The following is a 19,481-nucleotide window of genomic DNA, read 5'->3' on the forward strand; positions in this document are numbered from 1 at the left end:
CAAACCTTTGCTTCGTTAATAACTGCAGTCAGCTTCCAAACCTTAGAAGAATGTTTTTTATCTGCATACATGTCAGGGTGGTGATACTAAATGGGAAATTGTTCACTTAGCAGGACCGGCAAAGCCTTGCTGTGTATCAGAAATGCCATTCCATGGAGAGTACTTTTCTCCCCTCTTTGCACCAGCTCACTAATTTAGGGGCATAAATCAGAGACAGCTGATAAGGTCACAGATATCAAGATGTCCTGCCTCCCATTTAGTTTTCCCAAGCATTCTGCAAGCCATCAAACAGCTTCAGATTTGGAAGTTTTGAAAACAACTCTTCTCATTTTCAAATAATCATGCATTTCAATTTCCTCCACGTACCACTAGCAATTATAGAAACAGCTTTCTGATTTTGTAGTGATTATTCCCCAGCATGCACATCCCTGTGACTGGCTTTTGTTTCTATTCTCACAAGACAAGACATGGAGAGACCTGCACTTTTTTCCCCCCCTCCCACCATTACTGGTCTTCTCACAGCTCTTTCTCTACAGTTTTCATGTTTCCATAGGCTCCATTCCATGGGTTTTCTTAAAGGGAAATATCTTAATTTGTATTTATGAAAATCTGCTATTTTTTCACACAGCACACATCCTGCTGCCTTGACTGTACTGAAACTTGCTTATTTTTAATGTTACATATTAATGAAAAGCTGCTAAAATGAGAGAAAGGATTTTCTATCATCAGTCAGCATCAGCATGAGAGCAGCCTGCTCTTGAAAGCCTCTAGCTCTGATTGTTCAAAAAAATACTGTTCACCATGTCAGTTGAATCATGTGCGTCAGATATTAAAAGTTCAGGCTCTAAGTGCACAAATCCTATTGAGATCTGAGAAAGTTCTTTGCCATAAATATTAATGAGGGCAAATTTCATGCCACTTGTTACATCCCATGTACACTTCTTCAAACTATCACTTGTCTTGTCTTTTATGTGCCAATAATCAATTTGTAAAGCATAAATCATAAAGCTTACCTAGTTTTTGATTAGGCTACAGCCTATGATTTTGCATTTAATCAATTTTCTTACTTTGATAAGTGACGTTATTTCCATTTTATCATCTTATCTGTGTTTGAAGGAAGAAATAAAAGTCACCTCTTTGAAAGATTAAAATTTCATCTATTATTTACTTAAAACCAAGTTTTAGAACTGCCTCATCACAGTAAGCATTTAATCAGAAATGCAAACAAGAAGCTCAACCTGTACATCCTGTTCTGCCCTACATCAAGCATCAATCACATTTCAGCATTACCACGTGCAATCTGCAAACATCTCCTAAAGAGAGAAAACAGAACAGCAGCAACAACAAAATACCCACACACCAAAAGGTTACTTGACTTGCATTCTGTGTGAATTCAGACTGAACAGAGTCAAGTCCCTGTTGATCAGGGATGAGAAAAGAAGATGTCTTGGAAGACAGCTGTTTCTCGAGAGGCAGCAGGTGCACATTTGAGTGCCTTGCAGCGCCAGGATGCCGGCACAGGCAGGTACAGCCACACGCGTGCTCCGGGCTCGGCGGAGGCACTGGCTGGGAGAACCTGGGAGCCCTACAGGAACCTTAAGGCAGTGCTTTGCGCAGTCAGGCAGGGCACACTGGGGCAGGGAAGGCTTCAGGCTCCCTGCCATGCAAATGAGTTTGTTCAGCTTTCCAAGCAGAGCAGCTGAGAGCTTGGACTGCAGACAAGAGGAATACAGAAGGCTGCCTGCAGCCAGCCGGCCAAAGTGATCGCTTAGGCTGGAGTCACAATGTCTCAGCAGTGGGGTTCATTTGATTCTGAAAGTCCACTGGCCTTTCTATTTAAAAGAGACATTAGTCATGTAAACATCTCAGTTTCTCATAAATACACAGAAAATATGACAAGTTTTAAAGAAATGTTGCCACAAGTCAGAGTAAGGTCATAAAGTGACATTCATTTGTTACCAGGGTCCCAGGAAGTTAAAAAAAAAATCCTCATTGTTATTAACAATTACTTGAGCTTTTGCTCGCCTTCAAAAGGTTTTGAATCCTTTGTTCATACAAAGAGTCTGTTTCATGTAAATATTTGGGGGGAAAATATTCTCTTTCTTCTAACTATAACGAGCTGATGATGTCAGCACAAGTGACCCAAGATATGATCTTCAACTGACAGCACTGACTTAACATTTCTCTGCTGTCTTTTATAACAACCTCTTGAAAGCATAAACTATGGCTGCTTTTTTCTTTTTTTAAATCTCCTACAGACATCTACTTCTAAGGATGTGAACAGGCTCAAACAGTAATCAAGAAATTGTACAACGATCTCAAAGGATGCTTAAAACATTTTCCCTAGCCTGTCCCTGTCTCCGATGACATTTTCTCCCATTTAGAAGCTTGCCTTACTGCCTGAAATTCCAGATTTAGAACTGATCTTTTTCCATGGCTAGTGGTGTTGAAGTATACTTAACAAATTCAACCAGACACTGAAATGTGTGTATTTTACATGACAGTACCTTGTTCATCCAACAGCTTGAGTTCCCACAGGAGGCTCACTAACATCCTGAATGCCCTATAGAGACTTGGGACTCCAAGACCAGCATCCTAGCTCTACAGATGAAACATACTCCCTCTCATCTTCTGAGAGAAGTGTCTGGACAAGGACAATGATGTCTGTATGCCAGGACATAAGTAGAAAGCTTTCTGTGGAGTTATTTATTGTAGAAACAGGCCCTGGCAACAGTTAGACTCCATGGTGATAACAAATAACCAGGCTCTCAAGGAAGAGCATTGGGCATTCCTACTCCCTGGACTTGCAGCAAGGAGCAGATGGTCACAATTTCACCATGGGCTACAATATTTCTATCCAGGCTGCAGCGGCAGAGCTGTCTTCTGAGGGGCTACAGAACAATCTGGGAGTCAAAAGCCAGGTGGTGACCTCTTCCCCATGGACTCTGTCTGAAATACATTAGGAGATGCCTTAGCACACGAGTGTACCAGGAGGACATGGGCACACAGACATCATGTGGCTGATGTTAGGGGTAGCTCTGGCTCTGTCAGGGAGCTCTTAAGGAGAAGGGCTATCACTCACTCAGCTTAATGCAATCCTCCTGCTACAGGGAAAGCAGATTCACCATTTGTCCACATGCATGATCTGACTTCACAGGACCCGAAAAGTTGACTTTCACAGTCTGTCCCACTTGCCTCATTAAAGATACAATTATAGATCCTTATCTCCCACACCAGTGATGAATTACAACACTGCAGCAAGGTGGTTTTTGCCTCAAAAAGTTATTTTGAGGCAGGGGGCTCATATAGATGCAAATATTATGTATGCAAGATATATATGTGAAGCCACTTTGTGAAGCCTACAAAGTTGAGTTGGCCTAAGCCCAAACATACAGAGAAGAGACAAATTACATCTAGGCTCTAATCCTCCATTATTAGGAGGTTCAAAGCTACTGCTTAGAAGGTGCACAGGCTAACACCTTACCAAGTGCTAATTTAAAACTCAGTTTTCAATTTCTAACCAATGTTCTGCACACAGTAGGCCCTTAAAGTACTGAAACAATACTCTCAATAGAATCAAATGGATTATGGCCACATTTAAGCTTAAAGTTATGCTTTGCTTTGAAATTGGAAAATAAAAAATGAATTTTGGAATGGTCCAAGAGACCTTCACTCACCATCCACCTGCGACAGAACATGGATAAGGGATCAGGAATGCCTCTGTCTTACACTGTACTCTGAACCTCACAATTCTATAGGACTACTCTAGAGAGCCCCTTACATGTTTAGATGCCCAAGGAGCTTTTCACATTTGTTTCTTCATCTTGCTGTAGACTAGAAATGACAGCATTGATGGAACAGAGACCTCACAGGTTGGGGCAGCTTGACTAAAAGGGACTTCAAAGGATGGAGCCAAACTTGAAGATGAGACAAGTGAGGAAATCTTCCCCAAGGAACCGCCATGAAGATTTACTTCTTTTCAGATAACCCAAGCACAGGTTAACAATAACTGAAGTTCGTAACAGCTTCACAAACACAGATCTAGGAGGAAATAATCTTGAAGGTCTCTTGCTACAGCCAACTTCCACACTAGGAATGGTTCATGCTGTGACACCACGCAGACTGAGCTCTTAGCACTGGTTTAAAACCATGCCATAGTAACACAGAGTAGCTGATGATTATGTTCTTCAGCATGACTCAACCCTCACTACCAGAGAGGATGCAGCGTGGATACTTTTCTTGGCAGATGCCTGGAACAGACCAAGAGAACAAACCCAGCCTTGTCCGGAGGGGTAGCCCTCTCTAGCTGGGATTACAGTACATTGGGAAGGGAGGTTGCCCACAGCAGGGCTCTCAGTCTGGTGTTACAATGAGCCAGTTTTTACCACAGCCAATACAATGCCCTGACAAGCAGCAGGTAGACAGTAAGTCAATATCCTGTTATTTCTACACATTTGCAACCAGATGTTGCAAGGCCGGGTATAATATGAAAAAAATAAAACCATAAAAACTCCAAAAACCATCGTGGCAACAAGCAAATGTGCGCAAAGAATTTTTCTTTCAAATGCAAGTGAGCACTTAAACCCGAACTTTTCTATAATCTTAGGATACCATTGCAGTGAGAGTTGCTAATGGAAAAGCAGCACCATTTTTTGGTTTATTTGAGCCCGCTAATTCAAAGTTTGATTCTTGTATTTTTCAAGTGCTGTGAACATCTTATGTTTCACAAACATGCTAAATGGAGTATCTATAGTGGTTGTTTACTCTTTATAATAAACAAAAGTTGTAATAAAGTATTTCAAATAGAACAAAAAAGAGTAATTAGTGCTGTTTGCTAATCATTAAAAAATACTTAACTCCCAATACCACAGAAGGATGTGATGAAAGGATTTTACTTCATATTGAACAAAATTATTTGCTTGTTCTGAAATGGTTTCATTTAATTTTAACCTCCCTTTCCTCCCACTTTCTAAAAGATAGCTTCACAGGAAATTTCTAAACAGAAAGTTTTAAGATCATGCTTCAATCTTATTTTTCAACACCAAAAAAAGACATACCATACCAAGATACTTCAACCACATTTTTCTCCTGAATGGATTAGTAAAACCGATACAAATTTACATCACTTGTCAGCGTTGCCCACTCATCCTGCTTTTATTTTTTGCCAGGATGCGTTTTGCTGTGTACTGGTTTCTGACATTTGCATGTTCTGACTGACAGCTGAACCCCAGTGCTTTCTGGGTAACTGGCTCGGTTATTTCAGGAGCAGTACGGAGTCAGCTACAGGGTGGGAGATGTTCTGTATTTTTGTTTTACAACTAAAAAATAAGACAACGTTGTCATACTTGCTCTGCTTATGAAGACTGGCAGATGTCAAATATCTGCAATTTTGATTTAGTCCAAGCATTTTTCATACAAGAGCTCTCACTTCTGCCAATAGAGACTGGGCAGATGGTAGAACTGTCAGCTGAGGGCTTCAAAACACGATGGGTCTTGGCCTCAAAGTTGCTCATTGTTCATTCATATCTAATATGTGGAAACTAAACAGACACTCAGAGTTATCAAATAACTTGTTTTTTAGTCCTAATGCTGTCTATAAATATATAATTGTTGAAATGCTTATGTTCAGCCTCAAATGTAGCAATGCTGTTACAACAAAACTCACATACCACAAAAATGCATGAAATTTTGGGTTTATTTAACAGATGAACATATTTATCTTTACAACATGGCTTATTAGTAGGCTTGTACTACACCATCCTAGCCTGGCTTTCTCTAACCAGATCACAGAACCCTCAAAAATTCAAACTATCAAGAGCTCCTATGGACCCTCCTTGGGAACATGCTCAAAAAATGGTTTCATGGGTCTTCAGCATAAGCTTCCATGCTTTCCAGAACATACCCCTCTGGGTGGAACTGGACTAGGCACCTGCACCATTCTTCAAGCCACTAAAACATTTACTGCAAACTTTAAGCAGTGAAGAGAGGCTCCAGCTGGCCTTCTCCACTGGGCAGTCTCAGTCTGTGCAATCTCCTAAACAAAAACTCTGGCATTGGAAATACATCGTGAAGCTTTGCTTGAATGCCAAGTGCTGTACAAGCATTGTGTTTTAATGTTTACGTCTTTTGATGACACACTGCTCACCAATGAGTTCATCAGTAAATCATCAATCACCCTTAGAGAAAACAGAGGCAAAAACCATCATTCTTGAGGAGCTGAGGATGCAGGGAATAATCAAGAGTCAAAGTACCACTGCCAGAACTGTAGAAGCATATGAGAACAAGGTAAGTGTCACATGAAACAGGACTCCTGCTACAGCTCTGGCTCTGCTGTGAGCACCCTAAGATGCAGCTTTTGCACACTAAAAGCATCCACACATTCATCCTCTAAGACTTTCAGAAGCAAGTTGTTTAACAGAGAACTGCATTGCAGGAGTGTTAATACAACAGAAGTTGGCAATAGTTTCCAGTTGTTTGCAGTTTCTGGGTTTGTTTCAGATGTGGAGGAAGGAAATAACAGTACTAATAACTTGTTCTTTGAAAAACTCACTGGAAGGGCATGCCAGTAAGGGATACAAGCTTGTTTCTCAGGCCCATGAAACTAGAAGAAATGCTGCTATCAAGACTTAAAACGACACTTAAGACATCAGAAATCTCAAATAGCAACACTTCTGAGAAATCTACAATTCATATTTGATCTCAACCTAAAAAATCCATTACAAAATTGATTTAAAAAATTATAGAACTGATATTTGACTAGCTAGATATTTGAAGAAGCTAGTGTCCATTTTCTTTCCATTCTGAATGATATCCTGTGGTTTATTTTGGCTTCTGAACTCATGTTTTAAATTTTGTTGTCAAGCATTATGTTGAGGATCAGATGCCTCTCCTAGATAGGCTTTTGAATACAGCTGTCAGGAAAGAGAAGGTCTGCAGGACATCTATAAGCAGTTTAACACTTTTATGGATTTGCTTTGTTCAAAGCATGATACCACCACTGCTTGAACACAGCAACAATTCAAGCTTAAACCCAGGATGATGCTGAGTAGCTTTATCATTTGAGGGAAGTATTCACACATCTCTATCCTCAGCCACTTACATTATTGAAAAGAAAAATCAAACAAACTTTCATATTCTGTGATTCTGCAATAAGAAGGACTAAACAAACAAGGGCTGCGTTACAGTCTGGCCACCGGTGCTGCCCAACTCATCTCCTATTACCAGCACTTTGGAACATGGGGATGGAGGGTCTCCAAGTACAGCTTCTCTATAGCCTTTACTTACTTCCTTCAGACAGATTTTTGAGTATCCAAGAGGATTGGCCCCTCTGTGGCTAAATTTAGGTAACATACTGCAGGCAGGTTTTTTGTATTTTTCCCCTTCATAACAGAGGCAAGTGTCTGCTCTTTTTCTCCTATTGTATTGAAAAGCTGCCTGGTATTAAATTACACACTCTTTTATTGACAGAAACTCAGTCTTTGCTATTTCTCCTTAGAGAATTTCTATTCTCCCAACAGGAAGAAGGCACTTTTTTTCAGTCTTAAAATGAGTCCAGCTTTTAAAATGAACGTCATATTTTTTGCTAACAAAGCCAACTTTTTTCCAAGCGATACTTTATATTTGAGCTGGGCCCACTGCTGGGTAGCCTGCAAGTGAAAACATAAATCTGTCACTAGCTGTTAACTATTAGCTCTCCCTTAGCAGCAATAGAAAACTCAGCCTGTGCTACCTTCCTTGAGAATAGCTTACTCCATTAAAGCTCAAATCCAGCAGATTTCCTATGAATAGGCAAACAGATAGTAGAACATTCCTATGAATAGATCAAACAGACATAATAGAAAAGGTGTCGTACCTAGACACATTGCAAATTACAACATGCAGCTCTGAATTTTGCTCATTAACACACAGGTAAATTCACATCTGAAACTTTGGAACTGACCAGGAATAAGCATGAGTTTATGCCAAGTTTCAGTCCTAGCACTAGCTTCAACAAAGAAATGAACCTATGGCCCTCACAACACTATAAAAGATGAGTAATATCAGGTTTGAGATTATTCTTACAGTAATACTGGGGAGAGAACCTTGCTAGAGCTTTCCCTCCCTGTGCATAGTTCTGTTTCACATAAGTATCTGCATCCCTTAAGCCTTGGCAGCATTACCCATTTTCTCCAGATTTCCTGCCACAGCCAACACTGCGAAACAGCCATATTGGAAGCTTTGGTCTTCTGACCATCCCTTACTTTATCCTGAACAAAGGAACTCAAAGCAGCATAGGTTAGGATGCCTTGTTAGACTCTTTTCTAAGCATTACTGCTCTAAAGGAGCAGCACCTTTGAGAGCAACATTTTTTATGCATCTAGCACAACAAAGCTGAGCCATACACACCATGTATGGAGGATAAATCAACCTCTACAATTTTCACAGTGGTTCTTATTAAAAATGCTAACGGAGACAGAGCTTTCACCTAAGACACAGACATCTAGTCTTCTTTCCATTATTACATTTTAGCACCTGCTGGAAGTTGGGGGCAGGGGGAACCTTTTTAATCCTTTATTGCTTCAAAGAGATTGTTTATCATGGGATATCTCTAATTGGAAGAGATCCATAAAAATCATTGGGTCAAACTTCCTGCTTTTTGCAGGACTACCAAAAACTGGACCACATGACTAAATGCCATTCAGATGCTTCTTGAACCCTCACTGGCCCAGTGCCATGACCACTTCTCTGGGGTGCCTGGTCCAATGCCTGACCACCCCCTCAACAAGGAATCCTTTTCTAATGCCTAAAGTACCATTGTGATGTCAACATGAAAATGTTTAATTCTCACCTCTGAGGAGTTACATTGAACTCTTAATAGAAACCCCTTCTCCCAGAAGTGGCAGGAGTTGAATTACAGGAAGAACAGGATGCTTTAGTGCATTAACAGCTGTAGGATGTCATCTATCAGGTACCTTTTTTCCAAGTCTGCTTTTAAAGGCACTTCTACATGTGCAAGCTTTTGGAGGGTAAGCAAAAGCACCAAAAGCTATCCTTTCAAATGGAATGGTCTGTGGGAATTTTATCTCCTTATCATGAGTTATCATTTACAAGGAATGTGCTCAGGTTATTTTAGTGCTTCTTTTGCTGTTAGCTTTCAGTGTGGGTTCATTGAAGCTACGAGGACTCTTGATCTCCAAAACTGTTTAGCTCAAAGACAAGTTCTTTTCTTAGCTTGTATAGACACAGAACAATCTGGAAAGCAACCTGCTTGCTGAACACTCTGCTTTGTTTGGACATATTGGGAAGAATTTTCCAACCATCTCTTTCTATGCAGTCTACAGTTTGTCTTGGGTAAGGAATAACATGGTCAGTGTGCAACACCTTTGTGCTTTCACTGCAATGGTCTTTCTAATTAAATGGAAGAGTTTCTATTTTTTTAAAACCCTTTTGATTCATTTTTATGATGATTGAACATGGCTTTGTTCAGACTTTTTGTGTCATCTGCATTCAGAATGTCTCCTTTGTATTTCAGTTTTCTTCCTACTGATTCATGCTCCACCTTCATCTCACTTCATGAGTCATTTCTCTACTATTTGCAGCACTTAACACTTCTGCCAGTGAGGCCTGACTTCTAGAGTTATTTATGGCAATAAAAGGCTGAGGAGCAGATAACTCAGGAAACTTGTAACAGGATAGTGATTACCTCAACCCTAGGTCCTCGGTGTGGGTTTAACACTGCTAAACCTCACATAGAAAATGGCAGAATTCGGCCTCCTGGCTAATCACACAATCACCACATCTTTCAGGACTAAGCGCTGCCCTCAGCAGCAGGGCTGTAGGATTGGGCTGCTCATTTGTATACAGCAGAGACCAGTGTTACGATTACTAAGCTTTAAAAAAACCATTCTTAAATCTCTTCAGCAGTGATAAAGTAACTTCTCTAAATCCTCAGGACCTCATTACCAAATCCCCACGTCTACTGGGTGTACAGCAACACTGCAAGCTTCACAAACACATCACTCACCAGGAAAGGGGAATTCTCACTGCAGACAGCACTCCCTCATGAGTGAGCACTGAGGTTATTAGCACATCATTACTTCTAGGCTTTCACTGGTATTGGAGTCCATCACCTCCACGCATGAAAAAAAAAGGCAGAAGGCAAGCAGCAAAGTGTCACCCTAACAACAAAATATACCCTGCTGAAAGCTTTTAATGTCTCTACAGAGAGATGCTCTGGGAAAGACACTGAAGAAACCCCCAGCCAGGCTGGAAAAAAATCTGGAAATTAGAAAGTGAGTGATTTTACAGCAAAGGACATGAAGCTTCTGCTGAAGCAAAGAAACAGGTCATCTAATTCTGCTGTGTATTTTTCCAGTGTTTGTTTTATCACACAAACCCCTCTACTTTTTTATAAATCAAACTAATGCCGTTTATGTACAACCTACAACCAACATATAATTGACTGCAGTACAGTGGGTCTTATATTCATCTCAGAGACGTTGCAAGTCCAGGTTTTTTTTTGCTGAAAGCCTGGAATATTACTCTAAAAATACTCACAAGAGAGGAAACTTCTGGAGCAGTCTTTTTTTGTTCCTATAGCAAAAGATTCACAGTCCATGGACACCAGAACAAACTGACTAAATTCAGTGATAACTGGAGTAATCTTCTGATCACATTTAGGGTAGAACGACAGAAAGAACTGCTGCGTGTTTTTGACAAATACCTCCTTCCATCCCTCAGTACAGAGCATTGCGCATTTTGTTGGTTTATTCTAGGTTAGAGAAGAGGAGCTGAACAAAACGCCACAACACATCACGTCATTTTTTTCTCCCCAGAAGCTGCTCACCAAACCACAAGGAAACCGACTGAAAAGGACTGCCCAGGTTTTGAAAGCCAGGGAGGTACAGACACACTCAGCCCTCACCTTTAGATGCTGAGCCGGGGCTGCTGCTGAAGAAAATAACTGCAGTAGACAGCACAGATTATTATACTGAGGAGGACACTGTCACTGAGTCTTGGTAGCTTACAGCTGCATCAATGAATCAATCTGGGTCTGCCTTGCAAATATGAAGAGCTCCTCTGTTCCCTGCAAATGTCTTTTTTGAGGGCATAAGTAAATGATTTATCACAGGGCACAGCTGAGTCTTGCTGCTACCTATCTCACCTGGGAAAAGGTATCTAATCTGTGTGTAACAACACACTAATTAGAAGAAACAGGTGAGAAGAACCAGGAAGAGGCAGATTAGTAACGAGCCAGTCACTAAATTCAAGCACACATGAGTCTATCAAATTTAACCCTCTATTATTATACTGTTAAATTTATCCAACTTCTTTAGTGGCTCCATGAAAAGATTCCCTTTTCCTAGGGATCAGGAGGTTGGAAACACATTGTATACACACAAGAAGACACAAAAGCAGGAGCACACAGAGATAAAGCTGTGACCAGCAGGGACTTGGGGCAGTAGAAAAACATGGTGGGACTCTGAGAATTTTAACTTACTGTGCAGAGAGACTGGCAGAGAGGTGAGACCTTCAGACAATAAGGTGACAACAGGCCCCAAGAACATCTATTTGATAAGCATTGAGCATATGAGGGCAAGACAGAACAAGTACCAAAATTATAATGCAGAAAACAACTAATGGGCTGAGATATACAGAGCACAGGTGAGTTGCAAGGAGAGGACTCTTTCTATTCCAGAGTTGTGTGTCTGGTCAGTCTCTTGACTTTGGAATCCTCTATGCCCTACCTTGAATGGGCATAAAACATTTACTACAGCCAACTCTTCCAATAAACAAGTAAAGCAATTATGCCATTTGCAGTCTCCCTGCTATCAGCCCTGCCATCACCTCCTGGTCCATGTCCACTTCCATTTGGGCCACTGGCATTGCCCACCTCCCTTCCTCACCAAACTCACACCATGCTCACCTCTGCTCCTAGCCTGGCTTTTTACTTTCTTACCTTCAGCTACAGGTGACACATTCTTCCTTTCCAGTTTCCCAGCCAAGGAAATCCAGCTGCAGCACAGGACCACTCTTCTCTCAAATCACAGGCCAAGCACTGCAGAACAGATTAAAAGATAGCCCCGATTTTTACAGCTTTGTGGCAGTTCTCCTATCACTCTTGGGAATAAAAAAAGCTTTCGTGCTTTCTCCTCTCTTGACAGACTTGTACTAAATCGCTAAGGGGAGGAGCAAGAGATCATCTCGTTTCCTAAGCAGCTGGGTTCCCACCTGAGAAGCTGAGAAAGGCAGCCCATTAGATAGAGCCTACTCTTTCAGCCCACCTGCAGGCCTGGTCCAGTTGGCATGTTCTGCAAAAAAATTGTATTAGCAATAGAGAAGAAAACCTGAAAATCACCCTGTGTTGCCTGGAAAGAATAATGGAGAAACAGGAAAATGAGAAAAAACCTTTGGAAAATAGAGAAATTTTATTCAGCTGGTTCAAAATTTTCCAACAACCTGAAAAATCGGAAGAGACCTGAGGATACATTCTCTCTACACAGTTAACCCAAGCTGTTCCTTGAATTTTGTTTCTTAGGTACATTTAGCTAAGGCTATCTGGCCAGTCTGGAATAAAAACTGTTGTATGCATATACACAAATCCATACAGACTGTTCCACTGAGTTAGAGTAATTTGACTGCGCTGGCAATGAAGTTACTCAAGTGCTAATAGTCTCCCAGCGCCTTGTCATGGTTTCAGAAGGGCAAATGATCATCTGCTTGCCGCCAATGCCATTTCTTCCATTATTTCCTGGGCAAGAATTTTAACTCCCTGCAGCACAAAACCCCATGAATCCCTGATGATACAGAGAAAAGCACAGCATCAGTAAAAGTACCTTTTTGTAGCAGAACCACTCATGTGGCTCTGTCTGGCTCATCTGTGTGTCACACATGATTGTTAATCTCTCAAATCAACAATGCAGCAAAGATACCTTGGATAAAGCAATGAGAAGGGTAGGACTAATAGCAGGCTACCTCAGATAAACTTCCTAGAATCAAAGACTTGAGATGAAGCTGGGGCATGGTGCAGTTCAACTGGTGGGCTGAGAAGTGATGCTGTCTAGCTTGTCAGCTTTATTTGGGGAGGGCACAAATCTGTTTCAGAAGTGAAACACTCAATTTTTCATCCTGTGCACATCCAAGGACTTAAGCCCAGAGCAGGTAACTTTTCCACGTGCATCTTTTGGGGCAGGGTGCATGTTAAAGGTAGGTAGCTGGTACATGCTTTGTGAAGGGGTTGTTGTGTTGTCTGCCTGATCCCATTAGACCAGGGGGAGTAACATTCTGAGTCTTTCTAGGATGCTTTTTGGAAGAGGCTGAACACTGTGTGGAAGGCAACTTCAGAAAAAAAAAAAAAAAAAAAAGGATTTCTCCTTTTACAATCTTCACAACAACTTTAATTATTGCCTTTATTAGGAGGATCTGCTGAAATCCACAATTTCATGCTTTTTAACACAATAAGCTTCTGAGCCTCTTCCTGCAATAGAAGATACAAACTCTTGGCTGGGCACACAGTTTAAATATTTTCTGGATTTAGAAATAATTTTAAAATAAAGACCAAATGTCTCTGTTGAGTAAACTAATTTCTGTGTTATTAATAAGAGAAGCAGTTAAAGCCTGCCTTATTGAATTGTGTATTTAACTGAACACTGATCTAACTCCCACTGAAAACCATCCATGTCTTTCCATTACTTTCAGAGGATGTTGGACTTGTCTCTTGATGCTTAAGAGAATAGCTAAGCAGGGAGAACTAAGTTACATTTCTGAGCAAAGAAACAGCTTGCTGTTTTGACTTAGTTCAAAGGAACAGTACATTGTGAATATTCCTGTGTATAAAATTACACTGAGACGTAGCTGACAACTGCAGGGCTCCTCGCCATGGCTAACTGCACAAAAAACAAACAAAAAAATAGGACAGCAAATAGGTGCCAGGTGTCTGCTTTTAAAATGCCTTCAAGTATTAGATTTCCTCCTGTTTGACTGCTGGGTCTCAGCAAAACCCTCGGGGCACAGTTCAACAGCTCCCATGACTAAGCTCCATGGACTTGTGTCACAGTCACATTTGCACTACTCCCTGTCCCTTGACAGGTTGAAAAGGCAGCAGCAAAGCAATAGAAGCCCACAACACCATAGCAACTGTAGAGGAGAGCACTGGTCTCCCTGTCAGTGGCAATCTCTCTCTGCTAGCCATGCATGGAGAGAGACACACAAGTCTAGGCAAGGATGACTTGAGGAAAAGCATCTCTGGAGGTCAGGCCAGCCAGGGCTTGCTCTCCTCAGACATAACCATCACGGACCTGTTTCCATAGGAGTAATTTGCCTGAATTTAATCCCTTGATCTTTACCAGAGGGCAGCCAACTTTCTAAGACTGTACTCGAACTGGCAGAGCAACCAGGTGAACAGAGTCAGAGCTACAGATGTTGGAGTGCATCAGCATCACTGGTGCAGGCCAGAGCATTCCTACCCCTGCTGTTTGGGGACAAGCCCGCAGCCCCTGCTCTAACCCACGGACGCCCTGTGAGGGGCAGCGAGCCCTTACCTCAGGTAATGTGTGTGGGGAGGCCTTTTGGAGCCTCCCGTTTGCATGATGAAGAAATGGTCGGTGCGCGATGTAGTCAAGCTCCTCGGAGCACACAGGCTTGAGCGCAGCTTGCTGCTCCTGCCCCGGGATTTTCCCTGGAATTCCAGCACAAAGCGCCCCGGCAGGGGTCACCCTGCCCCGCGGAACTCTGTCCCGGCGCCGCTCCCCGCCCCAGCACGGCCACTGGGGAGGTCAGATCTTTATTCCTGCGGCTTTTGGGTCTTTCTCCCCCCTGAGCCTCTGAACAGGGAGAATATTCCGTGCATGCTGTAGTTATGCCACCGTCCCTTTTAAGTCAGTTTCCTAAGATACCCAGCTATAAGAAAGATGTGAATAACTTCGTTCACGCTGTCACCAGGAAGAAAAACGGGAGAAAAAATAGAGTTCCAAGAATACAGAAAGACAAGTTCAAGGGAAGTAAAATTATGTATGTACTATCAGTTTGCTTTTTCTCTTACTCCAGAGGCAACTCTGCCTCAGGAAGCAATGCCAGCCATCCTCCTCAGAGATTTTTCCTACAAGAGTCACCTCTGTCGAAGGGAAATGTTCTGTGCGATGCTGAAATGAAGAGTTCAAAGGAAGGGAAAGAAATACTCAGAATAATCAGTGGATCAGGGACCGTTTTTGATTTTTTGTGGGGTTGCATCTGCCTGAAGGAAAGGCAGTAGCCAGGATCCTGTGCTGGCGGGAGCTCGCAGGGCCAGGCTCCTTTGCCTGAGGCCGACACTCGTGTTTGTCCATAGAGCTCACTCCTGGGCAGGTGCGAGTGCTGCTGGAGGTCCCTGTGGGGCATGGTCAGAGTTCCTCCCTTCATGAGTCTGTGTGTCTTCTCCCCTCATACTGATTAATCTCTTTCTTTTCCCTTCCTCATTTTGTTTCTCTATTCCTCTGATACTGTTCCTTATGACCCAGTTTGCCTTCTCTCCAGCATGCAGAGGAGTCACTAGGCTTTTTCCTGTCCTTGCTGCACTGCAGTTCTTTATACACTGAACAAGAATGTTCCATTTAAAATACCAGCCCTTGCTGCTGGACCACCAAAATCCTCCAATTTCAAAACAATGTCTGAACAGCTGGGACAAATGTTTTTCTCACAAAAAGCAAGACACAGTTGACCACTATGCCCTACATCTTCGGGGAGACACAAAATACATACCTATACCACATTCTCAAATAAGCCCCTAATATTCAATAGACAGGAGTAGCTGGCAGGAACTGAGATGTCTGCAGTTATGAGGCATTTGAACTCAACATCCAAATGGTTTTATGTTGCATAAGTCTCTGTTTTATAAACAGCCTGTAGTGCTAAGACAGTGTGCTGCAGCAGCTCTCGGGAGCTCTCTCTTGTGAAGCCACACTGTTTCCTCAATTACTCTGTTCTCACTTTTAATATTATCCAGAATGATGAAACTAAATTTGTTACTTAGAGCTTTGCATTAACTGGAAGTCTCTGTCAGTGCACTTCAGAGCGAGCCAAAATACTGAATGGTGGGAGCACAATTGTGCTGCACAGTGCAATGTTTTGGCATGAGTTCAAGAAGCTTAATGCCAGAAAGGGTCAGTAAATAATGTTATTACTTCCCATATATACAGAACTTTACATTTAATTACAGACTGTAGTACCGAAGGTACAGAAAGATTGTAAATTTAAAAAAAAATTTAACCAGGAGCCTTCTACCTCCCTTTGTTTTTCAATGTTACCTTTACATTTCAAAACAACTCGTCTTCTTTTCAACTTCTGTCAAAAGTGCTGGTTTCCTTTGAGGAGCCAGAAGTTCTTATTTCAGGCAGCACATCAAGAGAAACCATGTTTTCCCAGCACAGAGTCAGCAAGCACTGAAAAGAGACTTCAGTGACTGTAGAAGCAACTACTGAAAATATCCCAATTGGTGTAAGACTCCTACTTCTAAATGTGCAGGGAAGGTTTGGGAGCAGTGGGCATAGGGAAAGGGCAGGACTAATGAGGAGGGAAGGCTGGATACCAGGGTGCTTTAGGATAAAAAATCCCTCCCAGAATGGCAGTAACAAAATTATTTCCCTCCTCCTTTTGGAAAACAAAGCAAAGCAAACCGTAAAGATTTGATAAACCAAAGAGGCAACTTTACTTTACAAAGTAAAAGCCAGTATCACTCACACACAGCAGGAACTCAATTTAGCTCAGTGAATTCCCTCTCTTTTCCTGTTGACTTGCAGATTAGGAAGGCACAGGATAAAGAGATCCTGTCAGGGATATTAACGGAGCTCTCCTGCAAAGATACCATGCATAAACTCTGGTCACAGTCTCTCCTTACCACAAAGCAGCCAGCTCTGGAGATGTGTTTCCAGCTGATTGACACTATCTCAGAGAGGGTGAGGACAGAGACAAGCTAGAATGTCCTATCCGAGTGTGTGACCCCTGTGTGCCCTCACTCACAGCTACCCCATTGCCTGGGATTTAATTCTGTGGAGTGATTTGTTCTGAAATAGAGACCTGACTGATATATATACAGCAGAATAAACTTGCCCACTATCATCACTTTTCCACTCCCAATAAATTCAGTTTTCTCTGTTCCTTCTGTGTTTCGTGTTTTAACAGGCCATCTTTTATTTTTAGTATTTGAACATCTCTGGCAGGTGCTATATCTGTTCTTCCTCCCTGGCAGTTTTAGCATAAGAATTCTTTTGCTTTGGAGGAAAGTGGGGAAAGAAAATGAATAAGGTAAACATAAACAAATTCAGAAAAATATTTGCAAAGACAGCACTGGGAAAATTCTCTCTCCTCCACATGAGAGCATTTAGTGTGCTGTGGCAATATGTAGTGACTGGCTACTACAGTATGCCGGTATGACTGCTTCCATCATTTTCATTCTGTTTATATTCTGGAAGATACTAAAGCCAGCTAGTGATATGGAAGGTAATGGTTATTGGTGATGGCATCTCTGAGAGTTGCTTAGACTAGAGTCACACTTAAAAATCAGAAGAGTAAGATCCTGCTGCAGAAAGTCCTGCTGGCACTAAAAACTTCCTTCTGAAGTGGTACTCTGTACTCTCACTTAGTTGTGAGAGTCCTTACGTTTCCTGTTATACTCCCTGGATGCCTAGAGCTAAAAACATGAGCTATTAGAGTTGGAATTACTGAGCCAAAGCTCTCAGCCTGGTACAACAAGAGATCACGATCCTCAGTAAAACACTGTGACTTCCTCTACAGCGGGAAATTAAACATGCCTGGGGTCAAGTGGCATGCGATGCCAACATATATCCTATTAAATGGTCCTTGATCCAGAGTATCCTCTGAATTGTGCCTGGGAGCTGTTGGGACAGTGCTAGCTGGCCAATGTAACAACTGCCAGAGGTGGTTCTGACATTTGAACTCATGACAAGTTTGTTTATTCTCAGAAATCTTCCTTGACACTTTCAATTACTAGAGTAGGCACAACCTGTCTGAAACAATGTTTCCCCCACATTTCTGACCAGTGTACTATTCCTTCCTCTATCCTCAATAAAATGTGCCTTTGACTGTACTACCAAAATATTTATACTTATCCCACAATTTAATACTTACCTGGTAGAAACGAGCTACTTTTGTTAATAGACAGTCATGTTAAATATGAAACTCATTAACCTGTGCCCAGTCTGCTTGTCACAAATACTGTGTTTTTAACACCAGCTCTAGCAATTGATAAGTCTCATGCTTTACCATATTCCTTTTGCCTTAAGAGTTCCTGGAAGATCACCGCTTTGTAACAGCAGTTCACTCTTTGTGAGCGCTTGGTGGCTGACAGGCAAAAAAGAAAAAAAAAAAAGAAAACTTTCTGATGGATAGCCCTCATGAGCTAGAAAGTCAGTGGACTACAAGTGCTCTCCAGCAAGTAAGCTGCTCCTAGGCATATCCGTGTCAGCCTTCAAAAGAAAAAGATATTTCACCATCCTATGGGATACTGAAAACAAGCACTAGATGGAGCAGTGGGTAAACTTCTGGACTCTCTCCCTGCTTTTATTCAATCCACGAAGTTACCAGATAGCCCTCTTGGAATCTGAGCTGACAAGCTGATGCCAGGTCAGTGGTTTGTGAAGACACAAGTGTGACTTGGGTAGGGCTGAAACATTAGGCCATATTACGTGACTCTTTGGATTCAGAGCAATTAACTCTGATGTACAACTGGTGGCCACATTCCTAGATACGCTCTTAGATGTTTGTACATTCTTCTTCATCTAACAGTTTTGACTAATAGGCATCTTTTTGAAGATTTTCACTAAGGATCCATAAGTCCACAGTATCCCACTTATCATTTGACTGCTGAGGACATCAGTCAACAAAATCAAAACCAGACCTTTCTTTTTATTTATGGATAGTGCATTTTGCCTAGTCTGCCTTACAAAAATATCACAGCTTTTTCATATCTGAGAGTCCACAAAGACTCTGGTCTTCCTTGGTGTTTGAAGATTCCCAATATGGGGTGTCCCTAACATTAGAAAACTCAAAATGTAATGAAGGGGGAGAAATTTTCACAAGGCATCTGGTCTGGGTTTCAGGCATTTTCCCAGTTGGAGAAAAAGTTATCTTGTTGGAGAGGAAAAAGCATATTGTTAAGAAACAGCCTCGTGATTCTTAGGGTAACTAGGAGGGAAGGGGGAATGCTGAAATGAATAGCTTTTAAGCATTTGGGAATGCGAGTGTGGACTTCAGCTTTCTTTAAAGTACAAAAAATAGAAAAGGGGAGAGAATATTTCCACCTCTTCCCTTGAAAAAAAACAACCTTTGTCATGTCAACCAACAGCTAGTGCTGAGCTTATCACTGCCTCCACTCTGCCCTGCTCTCCCATCTTAGTAACCTGTTCTGGCTTCTGAAACTCACACCCTTTGGAACTGATTGAATAATGGACTTTTCACTTCAGGCTCTCTCAAATAAGAGAAAAAAAACCCTGTGGGTTACATATGGAGTT

The 19,481-nt window shown here is 41.7% G+C and overlaps 1 protein-coding gene across 1 annotated transcript in view; it reads right to left on the reverse strand.

Annotated features, from left to right (window-relative positions):
• ATXN1 (ataxin 1) overlaps positions 1 to 12,037 on the reverse strand; it is a 338,211-nt gene extending 326,174 nt beyond the window's left edge. Inside the window, exon 1 of the mRNA XM_038127009.1 lies at positions 11,939 to 12,037. The gene's annotated coding sequence lies outside the window, so the exon portion shown is untranslated. The remainder of the gene's footprint in view (positions 1 to 11,938) is intronic.
• Positions 12,038 to 19,481: the final 7,444 nt, after the last annotated feature.

This window comes from Motacilla alba, chromosome 2 (genome assembly GCF_015832195.1).
Source record: "Motacilla alba alba isolate MOTALB_02 chromosome 2, Motacilla_alba_V1.0_pri, whole genome shotgun sequence".
Classification (NCBI taxonomy): Eukaryota; Metazoa; Chordata; class Aves; order Passeriformes; family Motacillidae; genus Motacilla; species Motacilla alba.